We start from the raw sequence: 12,812 nt of genomic DNA, 5'->3' as shown, positions 1-12,812 counted from the left end.
TATCCCCTACCTGGTGTTTTAAGAGAAGGTGGTGTCATAGTACTGTAGCTGCTGTGATAGGGGAGGGTTCCACGAGTATTTAATAAGTGTGGTGAGGTGAGGCGGCCCAGATGGAATCACTTGGATTGGATGGAGACCTGGACCACTGAAGCTGAACATCTGGGGGCCTCTGAGATACAACATTCAGAGAAGCAAGGAGATCAGTTCTGTCATATGTGATTTTACTGGGGCGGGGAAGGCCCAGATGGAGAGCTTTGTTGAGATCAGTTACTGGGTAGGAAGGAAGATGGGTATGAGAAGAGTTCTGAGTTCTGAATTCACTCTAGGACTCTGTGCTTTTCCAGCTTTATCACACTTCATCTTAGAAACATCCTGAATGTGAGGAGTGCCTGGGATCCTGGGCTACCAGAAAGAAAAAGGGTTCAGGCTGAGTAATCCTAACGTTAGCCATCATAAGAGCTTTTAGTGATCTGCTGTGTAAGAGGAAATAGAAGGAGGATGCTTATGACTTTGACATATAGTGATGAACTGTTAAGGTGGAATGTGAAATGGCCCTGTAGGCCCATGTGAACACTTGATTTCCAGCTGGTCTCCATGACAGTTGTAGGCCACCACTGTGGGACTTGAGGGTTCCAACTAATCCCATTTTCAGTCTGAGCTCCGCTTTCTTGTTGGTGCCGTTGAGAATCCACCATGGCAAGCTCCCTCGGCTCTGAGCTCCCAGCAACTATGATCAAATCACCATCCAGGAAAGACCTGCTTCAGCTGCTCTTCCTGCCATGATGAACCCTCCCTCCGGTTTCTGAGCCAAAGGATACCTCCCCTCCCTGAAGTCACTTTTGTTGGGTATTTTAGAACAGCAGTGAGGAGAGTAACTAACACAGGAGCCCAAATCAAAAGAACACATCCACAGGAAGCCCAGAGAATACTTAAGAAATTCAAAGTTTCTACATTCGGACTTTCAGAACGCGGAGTGAAATGCATGAATGGCGTTTCTTTTTTGCACATCAGCACCTTACACTGGGAAGAACTTTTGCTGTTCTGCTTTCTGCTTGGGCTACTGCTGAACTGAAACCTAGAACCACGCCACTAGCCTCCTTAGAGCAGAGGACTGCAAATGTGAATGACAGCCCACCATCAGGAACTCAAAACGAAAGCTAAACAGGGAGACTCCTCTCCTGAGGGCACCTCTCGGGCACCAGGCATACAATTTTAAAGAAAATATGGATTGCTCAGGTATGCCCAGGGATGCTGCCTTTAATTGATGTGAAATCTGATCTGACTTAAAAGAAATGATCTACTTCAAAGGCAAAGCCAGTCCTCTCCAATTCCGCCACTTTAATTAGTGGGAAATAAACAGTAATCCTTGGAGCCTCTGAAGACATCTCCTGCGTTGTGAAACATTTTCTTGCAAGGCGAAGAGAAAAGAGGGAAGCAGAAGGGAAACACCCCACGTGGGGATTCAGTGAGACCTTTCATTCTGTGGAATTTGTGAGCAGCACGTGTAATGCATGCAGTCCTGGGAAGGGCCCCTTTAGCCACGTTTCCCTTCCAGAGTCCATTGTCATCCAAGAAACCTTTCTAGAACCTGCGCGAAGCAGGAGCACCAAGCTGAAGAGGTCTGAGGAGTGTGGCAACCTGGTCCTAGCCCCAGGGCATTTATTTCATAATCTAATGCAGCCTTGAGACAAGTGACTTCAGGCTTAAGTTTATGTTCATGGCTCGTCTTCTTTTGAAAGAGACTGGGGAAAATGTTTTTTCCTTCCTGAGAAATCTGTGAATTCAGAACGAGTGAACAAAAATGGCTTCTTCCCCTAATGAGTGCTTATTTCTGGTGATTCCAAAACTCAATCAAAACACAGAGTGACTATTTATATCAAAATCATGACAATATCTTCTGAAATCATAGTTAAAAAGAAAAACAAAGACTAAGAACAGGATCCTGGCTACATCTCTTTCAGACTTAATAAAAGAGATTCTGAGCGCCTCCCTGGTCCCAGGGCCTGAGGTGAGACCCGTGTGGGAAATAAAGGAGAGCACATACTACCTTCATCTAGGGAGGATGGAACATCAACACAACCTCCTTTCCTGAGTAACAATCATAGTCAGGAAATGCCATCTACCACATGTTGAAAGTTTACAAAACCCTGTGGAGTATCATCACATACCCGCCAGTGTCTGGACTAGGAGGCTAATGGAGGTCCATGGTTTAGGCTCGGAACCCATCAGGCCAAAGTTCATCAAAGCAAACACAACCTCCTTCCATGTCATGACTCTCTCTCTCTCTCTCTCTCTCTCTCTCTCTCTCTCTCTCTCTCTCTCTCTCTCTCTCAACAAACAAAGCTGCCTTTTTTTAACAAAAAAAGAATGATGTACATGCAATGATGAGTTAAAAGATATTTCTGTACTGGATATTAGTTGGACTTGTTGCTGTGGCAATATAGTTTATAAAAATAAGGTGGGGAATGAAAGCTTTACCTTGGCTTGGGTTTCATGGCTCCAGCCCATTGTGGTAGGGACAGTGTGGCAGCAGAGAGGCTCACATCATGGCAGCCAGCAAGCAGAGAGGTAGAATGCCTGCCTTGGCTGCCTCTCCTTTCCTCATGCATTCTGTGTGGGCCCCAGCTATGAGATGGTGCTTCCACACACAGGCCAGGTTAACCCTCTCTGGAAACATCCTACAGAAACCAGAGCATGCTCTATTTAATCTCCTGTGTTTCTCCAGTTTCTGACAATCAGAATTAACCATTACACACTAAAACATGAATACAGATTTTCCCGGGCAAATACAAGATAGAAGCCAGATCTCATTATCCTGAGATTTAAAAAAAGAGAGAAAAAAGAAAAAAGAAAGAAATGAAGGAAGGAAGGAAGGAAGGAAGAGAAAGAAAGAAAGAAAGAAAGAAAGAAAGAAAGAAAGAAAGAAAGAAAGAAAGAAAAGGAAAGAAAGAAGGAAAATGAAAGAGGGTAAAAGGAGCTTCTGTTAATAATTAGGCTTCTAATTGGTATCAGAAAGACTGAAAATAAAACAAGTAGACCAACCAGAAGTCAAGAACAAGGCCCCAAAGTAAGGAGTAACTTCTAGACTGTACTACCTGCGGGGTTTGCCCTTCCGCATGCAGGAAGAGGGTGTTGAGCAGACCCTCACGATCTTAGGTCTGGTGGGAGGAGTGAGTCCTCTCTCTCCTGCCATGCCAGCCCTGCCTCATCTCACCTCTTGCCCAATCACTCTGACCCACAGCGATCATAGTTGTCTCTATACGTACACTCTTACACACTCTTTGTCATCTGACGTTTGGATCTTCCCGCCTCAAGCTTCTCCAACCCACCTCCATCCTGCTGATTCGCCATTCTGCATTTCCTCACACCTCAGCATCCAGTTCAAAGCTCATAGCCTTTTTATTTAGATGGCTGAAAACTTTGTCTCACTTTTGTTTTGTTTTGTTTTTGTCGTTATTGTTGTTTTTTGAGACAGAGTTTCTCTGTGTAGCACTGGCTGTCCTGGAACTCGCTCTGTAGACCAGGCTAGCCTCAAACTCATGAAGATCCACCTGCCTCTGCCTCCTGAGTGCTGGGATTAAAGGCATGCACCACCACTGCATGGCTTCTTTTCAAATAACAATAGCTAATGTGATGCCCATGCTGTGTGGCAGATACAGTATTCAGAGCAATTATGCATTTAGTTAGTCTTCAGCACGGAGCTGGAAGCTAGAGTTGAGAAAATGAGATGAAGAAAAGTGACTTAGCCAAAGGTACACTGTTAGTAAGTGGGAACAATAGCATTTAAATAACATGAACTTGTTTCTAAGCTCATGATTTGCACTGCTTTGTTTTCTATATAATAATCCATTGTGCACAGGTAAACAATTGTTGTCTAGTCTATTGGACATCTGGCTTATTTCCAGGTTTAAGCTATGAACATGATTTGCACAGGTTTTCTGCAGGTTATAAAACTAGAATTACACAGTACGTACCTTCTGTCACAGGGTGTAGTGACCGGTATTTTCAAATGGTTCCCCAAAGTCTTGTGAAAGACCCCATACTTTACCAGCACATACGACTGGCAGATAGTAAGATAGTGTTTTACAAAGTCTTACTTTGCATTTCTTTAAATACTAAAGGGCATTTTTACAGCATGTTCAACATTCCTGTTGCCTTTACTGTCAAATGCTTATGTTTTTATTCACTTTTCCATTATTTTAAAAAATTGCTTTGCATACATAATTAGAATATAAGTCCAGGTGCTAAGTCAGCCAATTCCGTGTTCTATGGTCCTCCTCCAGACATCATCATCTTTTTACTTCTGTAGAGTACTTAATGATCAGGTGCTAATGATTTTAATATAATCAAATTTATCTCTCTTTCACCATTCCTTATTCACATTGTCTTAGATTGCTTTCTATTGTTCTGATAAAGACTGTGTCCCAAAGCAACTTTGAGGGGTAGGTATTTCAGTTTGCAATCTATCATAAGGTGAAGTCATGACAAGAACTCAAGGCAGGAACCAGGAGACAGGAACTGAAGCAGAGGCCATGGAGGAGTGCTGCTGACTGGCTTGTGCCTCAAGGCTTGCTCAGCCTGCTTTCTTATTGCCCCTAGGACCATCTGCCTGGGGGCGGCACCATCCACAGTGGTCTGGTCCCTCTCATATCAATCATTAAGCAAGAAAAAGTCCTACAGGCTTGTCTCATGCCAATTAGATGGAGGCATTTTTCTCAGTTGAGGTTCGCTCTTCCCAGATAAGTCTGGCTTGAGTCAGGTTGACAAAGAAAACTAGCCAGCGCATACAGTTAAATAAAAAATCTGCCTTGACTTGATTTTGCACATTTATATGTCCAAACACATAATCATCCTCGGCCTGGTAAGAGGCCTTCCTTTTTCCAGCCATCAGAATTTCCTTTGATTCATATGAAGTGGAAATACTTTACTCACCAGGCTCTTAAATTTTGATAAATGTGCCAATTGTTAAAAAATTTGGGTTAAGAGTCATTGTTGCTTGTAAAGTAAATTAGTGTAACTTTCGTGGGGAATTTGGTGATTTCTGGGTTATGAATTGTCCCTATTTCCACTTTGGGGAATTGATACTATAGATGCACTCTCAGATATGTATAGAGGCATATGTACAGGGATTCATTTTAGCATTATTTGTAGGATTGTAGCAATAATTGCAGCAAGTCCACCGATATTAAAAATGGCCTGAGTATTTATCAGTGAGGATGCTTAAATCATGCTGTGCAGGCTGCTGCTTAGAAGGCAGGTAGCAGTGTGGCACCCACTAAGGTGGAACACTCTGTCAAGCTGGCATGGTGGCCACATGGTTCCTAGCCCTAGAGATGCTGGGGCAGAAGGACTCTGTGAACTCAGAGCTTCATAATGAGCTTCAGGCTAGCCTAGGCCACAGGCAGCGAGACCCCCATCTCAAAAAAAGCTACACACACAGTTAATACATATACATATACATATATATACATATATATATAATATGTGCATACATGTTAAAATATGTGGCATTTTATAAAATATAAGAGCTAAGCACAAAAGTCAGGTATTGCATAACTATCATTTTTATAAAACATAACTTATGTGTATAAAATAGCTCTGGAAAGGTACACAAAAATTTACAATAGTGGCTGGCCCTCAGGAGAGGCTCTGGGTGTGTAGTTTTATGTTTATTGAACACACACACACACACACACACACACACACACACACACACGTATACCCACCGATCATTTTAGTCTCGGCTGAATAAGAAAATGAAGGAATGATCATGAGACAGTTTCTGCTTTCCACTCTCACGGAGTTTGTTTAAGTAGCACAGAATCAGCCACACAACAGTGACACAGGGGGGAGATGGGACGTGACAGAGACACAGGAAAGGGAGGTGTCCGCTCTCCGGGATTCCTCCACTGCATCTCTCATTTTTTATTCTTTCTCTGCCATTATGCTCAGATAAACTTCAACAAACCATCAACCTGCTGTTATATTGCCCCATTATTACGAGCATTTACATGACATGCCTGTTACTTAAAACCATTTCCTGTAAATTCTTTCTTTCAAGGTTTTCATCTTGAAGACTAAAAGACAGTTTCTCAATGACCTAGGAGCTCCGTTCACTGAGGGAAAAATGAATATGTATGGACCATTTGGGAATATCAGACTTGGGGCTGGGGGTTAATTAGCATTATCTGGTGTACATCTTAGAGCAGTTCCAGGAGACGTGGAGAGGAAACTATAGTGCACTGACTGCCGCTCCCTGAGAGAGAGTCTCAGATTCTCCTCCATTGGAGACAGAGAATGTCTAACTGGAGCTCTAGTCCAAGACAGCTTGTCGTTGGTTTATATTTCTTCTTTGCTTCAATAAAAAATAACAATGTCCCTAGATCAGCAATTATAATGGATGCTCTAGGAAGCTTGAGGCTGTGTGGGCTGTGGGGTGACCCCTGCCTCACACCATGCACACCTGAAGAATTCCCCAGGAGTAACTGGGCATGTTTTGTCTCTCAGAGCCCACTCATCAAAGCAGTCAGAACATTGGGTGCCATGTCAATTTTAAGCCAGTGTTTCTCAGCATGTGGTGACTTGTGTTTGAACAACCTGGGATGCTGAAAGCAGAACAAATGCCTGGTGCACCCTCCCATCCCCCATACTTAACCTGAATCTGGGTATGATGACTAGGAACCTCTTGTTTTTTTTTTGTTTTGTTTTTTTTTTTTAACAAGTTTTAAGGTGATTCCTTTGTAAATTGAAGTCCAGAAACATGAATCAAGTCTCCCTGATCTTACTGTTCCTTTCTGGGTCTGTCTGGAAATCTAGACTCTTCAAGGCTGGATTGGGTCATGTTCTCTAGACTTCCCCTGGCTGCAGAACCAGTGGTTTTCTACTTAGACCACATGGTGAGGGCTGAGTCCCAGGAGCCTGCTGTGAGATTCTTGACTGAACTTCTTTGTTCTCTGTGCAGCATCTATGGTAGACATAGCTAAGGAGGTTGGATGTGAGCGGCAATTCAAAAAGATTATCTAAAGATATGCAAAGATCAGCTTGGAAAGCCATAGACATGGCTAGTGTGAGCTGGGGACTGGAGTTTGGGGGGTGCGGCGGAGAAGGAAGGCATGTGTGATGGGCCCTGGAAAGGACTCAAGTTCTTTTGATTTCCCATCTTCCAGGTGTCGTCTCTTCTTGGGGGAAGAAGGGTGGAGAGAGACTGTGTGTCAGGAGCTATGGCTTCATAAGTTGACAGTGTCCTAACTGCCTGTGCTCTACATGAAATGTTGTACCAGTTTGCTTTTGAAGAAAGAAAGAGCAGAAAAGGAGGCTGGAGAGATGGCTCAGTGGGAAAAAGTGGTTACAATGACCTGAGTTCCATCCATAGGACCCATGTGGTGGAAAGACAGAACAGACTCCCACAAACTGTCCTCTGACCTACACACACACACACACACACACACACACACACACACACACACACACACCATAAACAAATAACAAATCAATAAATATAAAGAAAGGTCAAAGGGTCATAGAATCATTTGGGATAAACTAGTGTCCTGGTTTGCGTCTCTACTTCTATGATAAAGACCGTGACTAAAAGCAGTCTGGGGAAGAAAGGTTTATTTCAGCTAACTGGTTATAGTCCATCTTGAAGGGAAGTCAGGGCAGGAACTCAAGGCAGGAACCTGGAGACAGTCTGCTTTCTTACACTATCCAGGACTGCCTGCCCAAGAGTGGCATGGCCTCCAGTTTGCTGGGCCCTCCCTCACTCATCAAGAAAGTGCCCTACAGATTTGCCTCCTGGCAATCTGACTGAGGCATTTTCTCACTTGAGGTTCCTCTTCCCAGGCAACTCTAACTTGTGTCAAGGTGACAAAAATTAACCAGGCAGCTGGTCTGAAAGCATAGCTACGCTTATGTTTTAGTTCACAGAGCAAGCTAATTTTGTAGTTTTGATGCCTATCCTACATCTTTTATGTCAATGTCTAAAATTATTTTCATTCTTTTATGTTTTTATAATAATAATATTTCATGTTAATATAGAAATAGTGTAATAAACTAAGGTTGTATATTACCTTATCACCTAGATATATACCCATCTTTTTTTTTACAATCTGCCCTGCACATACTTAGAAGTGTGTGTTTTTCCACATGCATGCATATAACACAGACATCACCTGGGACAAGCTTAATTGTCTATCGAATTCTCTCCCATCAAGACCAACAAAGGGAATGGGAAGAGTGTAGCATCAGCTGTCACACATCACTTCATGAAAGCTGCTTTTCTGGTTTATTCAACCAAGTCCTTTTCACTTGTGTGTGTAACCTCTGGGTGCTTTTCCTTCACCTCTTAGCATCTTTGGAGCCCTTTTTGGAAGAGTTCTGCCCAGACTCCTAAGCATCCCCCCACCTCCAATGTCTGTTAAACAATACTACCCTTAAAATTTCTGTCCCGGGGTCCCCTCTCTCCTCACTGCAGACATAGCGTGCAGTCTTTGGTTTTCCTAAGGAGCTTTGCCTTCTGTAACCTCCACACCTTCATTTCTCCCTATTTCTGAACATGTTCCCTGCTTTCATCCTCCTCACACAGATTACCTAGATAGTCATCGTATAGCAAGGATTTCAGTTTGGACGTGATGCATTGGAAAGCCTTTGTGGCTCTCTCATGTCACTATGCATCTATGTGTGCCCACAGCACTCTGTCACTTTGTCACTTCTGCCATTTACACAGTGTTTTATTGTCATTTGCTTATTTGTCTGTGTGTGTCCTATTCAACTCTAAGGACAGGGATAGTGTTTTGTTAGTAATTATTGCATCACCAGCCCCCGGCAATGTCCTGGGCATAGTGGGCCCACAGTATATATCAACTAAGTGGAAGCCAGCACATCTAGCAACAGCTCTCCATGGTGCCCAGACAGTGCAATGAACAAAAACTAATCCATCTCTTATCAGCTGTGTTCCTTCAGGATGCTGTGGAAACATGATCTAGAAGAAAAAGAAACTATCTCTTTTGAGGATAAAATAAGGTAACTTGACCCATTCCCGCAATCTGATTGAGTTCAAATGGAAGTACTAAATAGTGAGTGACTTCCAGTCCAAATGTTAGCATGGACTGAATTTGCAACATCTGTTGCCTAGAGTTCTTTCAATATTGGGCAAGCCTTCATTCTGTCTCTGCTATGGACTGAATGTTTAAGTCCTAATCTTCTAACTAGAATTGGAGAAAGGGTCTTCGGATGGTAATTAAGAATTTATGGGGTTGTAAGGTGGAGCACTTAATGAAAATCAGTGTCACTTTAAGAGCAGGAAAGCCCCCCCCCCTTCTTCCTTCTTTACCTCCCCCCACTACTCTCTCTCTATAGACAGAAATCCCTGTGTCCCTCTGGTCTCTCTCTGTGCCGTGAGGATACAGCCAAAAGCCTGCCATCTGCAATTAAGGAACATGCCCCCACTATGTCTTGACCAGGTTGACACCCTGTTGACGACTAGACTCCAAAAGCTGAAAACACAAATTCCTGTTGTTGTAGCCGTCTATATATGGTATTTTTTTTTTTTTATAGTGGTTAGAGCTACCTAGGACAGTTCCATATAGACACAGGTTCCCAGAGACTCAGGTTATGTTGCTAACCGTGAAGGCTCATCCCTTTGAATGGAGTCTGGCACACTACCTGTGCTCAGTGGTTGTCTGATAAATCAATGGGTGGTTTTTGGTGAACTTTCACTCTGAGGCTAGAGGTGGATCCCTTTAGCAAGCAAAAAAAGACAACCATTTAAGATGTAGGAACATACCTATGCTTATGTTGTTCTTGTATTTATTTATTTGATTATTCATTTATTTGATTAATCAATAAATTATTGTTTTTCCCAAAAGTTGTTGGATGTAGTTATCAAAATATGTATGTCACAATAGAATGATGAAGAACTTGATGAGATTTGGATACGAGGAAAGAGACAAGATATATCCAAAAGCCAAGTCAGTGCACAGGACTATACCATGAGAACATTTGTCTCCAAACTTCCTAGAATCTAAAATGAAAGTTTAAATTGAGCCATTCTTAAGATTTGCAATATTCATAAAATATCCATATTCTCATCTCCAAATGCTGTGGAGACAGGAGGTGAGTGCCATCACTCAGCAGGCATTGTTCTTTGCTCTGTTTAACATTCTCTCCAGTGCCCTGAATGTTGCCCAGTGACAACTCAGGGAGCAATGGACAGTTTTGAAGTAAATTAGTAAGTTCAGCCTTTACCTCATTTTAGCCAGGGGAGGTCTTCACAGAAAGGGAGACTCTATAACAAAGCACGGAGCATCCTCAAGACATTCTGCGACAAATGAAATATTTAGCCTCCCAGAGTTGTTTCCTTGTAACATTCAATGTAATATGTTGGTGTGAAATGCACAGAAAAGCCAGCCTTGTGATTGTCACTCTGTGACTTTGTCCAAGTGACTTCCTGATGCCTTGTCTTAAGCCGAGAATAATAGACAAACTATATTTAGACAATGTCCCACAATGATGATTTCTCCCAACATGACAAGAAACGGGCTTCTTCTGAAGCAAGGGAAGTACACAGGCACACATGTGGCTAGTGAAAGATACCCATGACCTGCCAATCAACTGCCTCAAAGGAAGATTATGCAACTCTTAGATATTCTTATTGGACATTGATTGGGTAATGTCTGTGTATTAGGTTCTAGGCATCCTCATCACTACCATATGAAGCAGATGTTGTTATTATCACCCAATTCATATAGAAGAAACCAAGGCCTAAGGATGAAAGTTATAGGGCTAGTCATATCAGTGGCAGAATTTGGCCCAGGATGTCTGTCCCCAAGGCCTCCCTTTAGCCATTCTTGATGCCTTTGTTGAGAGTAATGAGACTGAGAGGTACCAAACCCCACCATTTTGCCTCCACTCCACTCAGGACAAGCATACTTGACCCATATGCAAAGATGTGGTTTTCACGGATCTCCATCCAGGACCTTAATGTATTCTGCACACCCTGCAGCAGACACCTGAGCAACGCACTAATGAGAGAACATCACATCCTTCCCACCTTATTTTGTTGTTGAATTTTAAAATAATTTTAATCATGAACTTAATGAAGCTGAAAATGCTAGAAACACACTGTTTTGTTTATTTTCAAACAGCCTAAGCAGGAGTTTACAATTCAGCCCACAGCCCAGGTCCAAAAGAGCTATTTTCCTGAGTCTTTTCCTTGAGTAAATAATGCAAGAGATCATCATTGTCTGGAAGCCGCATCACAATGGCTTGTATTTTTGTTTGAATTTTCATTTATTGATTTTGTTTCTCCTCCCCATGAATAATGCATCCTTTCCGACGGCATCCAAATTCCCATTATTTGGCATGCTAAATAAAAAGACCTTTATTTTGAGCAGTTACAAATACAAATTATGCAGTCAATGTGTTTTTAAACTGTTTAAATATGTATTTGCTGAACTGAGGCACCATTGCCTTTGTTTGCATAGCAAGTGGAGTACAGTTTTCAATTGTCCAAATATCGGTTCATCATAATAAAATAGCTTTAAATGAGGCTGTTGTGGTTCATTTGGGGGCAATAGCATGTTTAAATATTGATATAAACAACATTCCCTGCAATAGCTAGAAGGGACTGCAACTGCTTAGGTGAACACTGTGAGCCCTTGCATGGTTCACACAGACCGAGATACACTTGAGTAGTGTGCTGTTTCATTCTCCCTAAGAGTCCCTCATGTTCTGGATAATCAAAAGAGGACCTCAATACTGGACTGTCTAAAGTATTTACTCCTGATTCATCTCCCCCAAAACAGAATTAACTCTATGTGTCCGGAGGCTGGGCTTGCTGAAGAAAGCTGTTGGTGCTCCAGGGGAGGATCTAAGGCTGAGGAGGAAGGATGCACATTACACTCTCTCCTGCCCCAGGGTTGTCCGAGTGGGAAGGGAGGTCACAGGCTGACGAGACAGAGGATGCTATACCCTCTCTTGCCATGATGTTGTCAGGGTGGATCAGGGCAGAGGTGTGGTGACTTCTGGCTAACTCTGTCCCTGGTCTTGGTGCTGTATTCAGTGGGATTTGTTTGAAAGGAGAAAGAGAGGGGAGCTGCAATTGACATATGGAAGCATGGTGAAGGAGTAGGAGCTAGGAAACTGTTCAGTTCAGGGACAGGAGAAACCATGTTTGTGGGGTAGGGGAACTGCAGTGTGATAGTTAAGGATCCAGGCATTCTTGTCTTTAGGGGCCACCCTGGGATACCTACTCTTAGGAGGGAGAGTCACTGGAGGAAGACCACAGGGAGGGGCTTCACTGAGGAGCTAGGAGCTAGGTGAAGGCCACACAGGCAGAGAAAGAGGGGAGAGGCTCCATAGGAACCACTGAGTCAGGTTTGAGGACCAAGGAGCACTATTTCCACCTGAGGTGAGCCTCTTTAGCAGTCTCCAAGGCATAATCGGGTGTCTTTGACCCTTTCCGCCCAGTTCTAACATGGGGTGTTACCAAGCTTAACTTTCTAAAATGTAGAGGTACCCCGAGAGAAGCAGTGACTGCTGCTACCTATGTGGAGGGGTGTCCCTAAAGATAGAGAACAACTTAGTTCCCAGGCGGTCAGCAAAAACCCTGATATCTCCGAAGATGACTCAAGGAAGAAAAAGCAGAACCTACAGCCGGCGTGTGTAGTGAGGCATCAAAAACTCCTTTTCTTAGTGACTCCTTCCCATCCAGAGTGTGTGTGTCATCCTGCGTGGCTTCTCCTGAAGGAGACGTGGACTAGAAGATTCTAACTGTATTTTGAGATACAATCCTGGAAACTGTCAGAGTGGAGCCG

This window comes from Peromyscus eremicus, chromosome 2, assembly GCF_949786415.1.
Source record: "Peromyscus eremicus chromosome 2, PerEre_H2_v1, whole genome shotgun sequence".
NCBI classification, from domain to species: Eukaryota; Metazoa; Chordata; class Mammalia; order Rodentia; family Cricetidae; genus Peromyscus; species Peromyscus eremicus.
Note: the sequence above shows the minus strand (reverse complement) of the source record.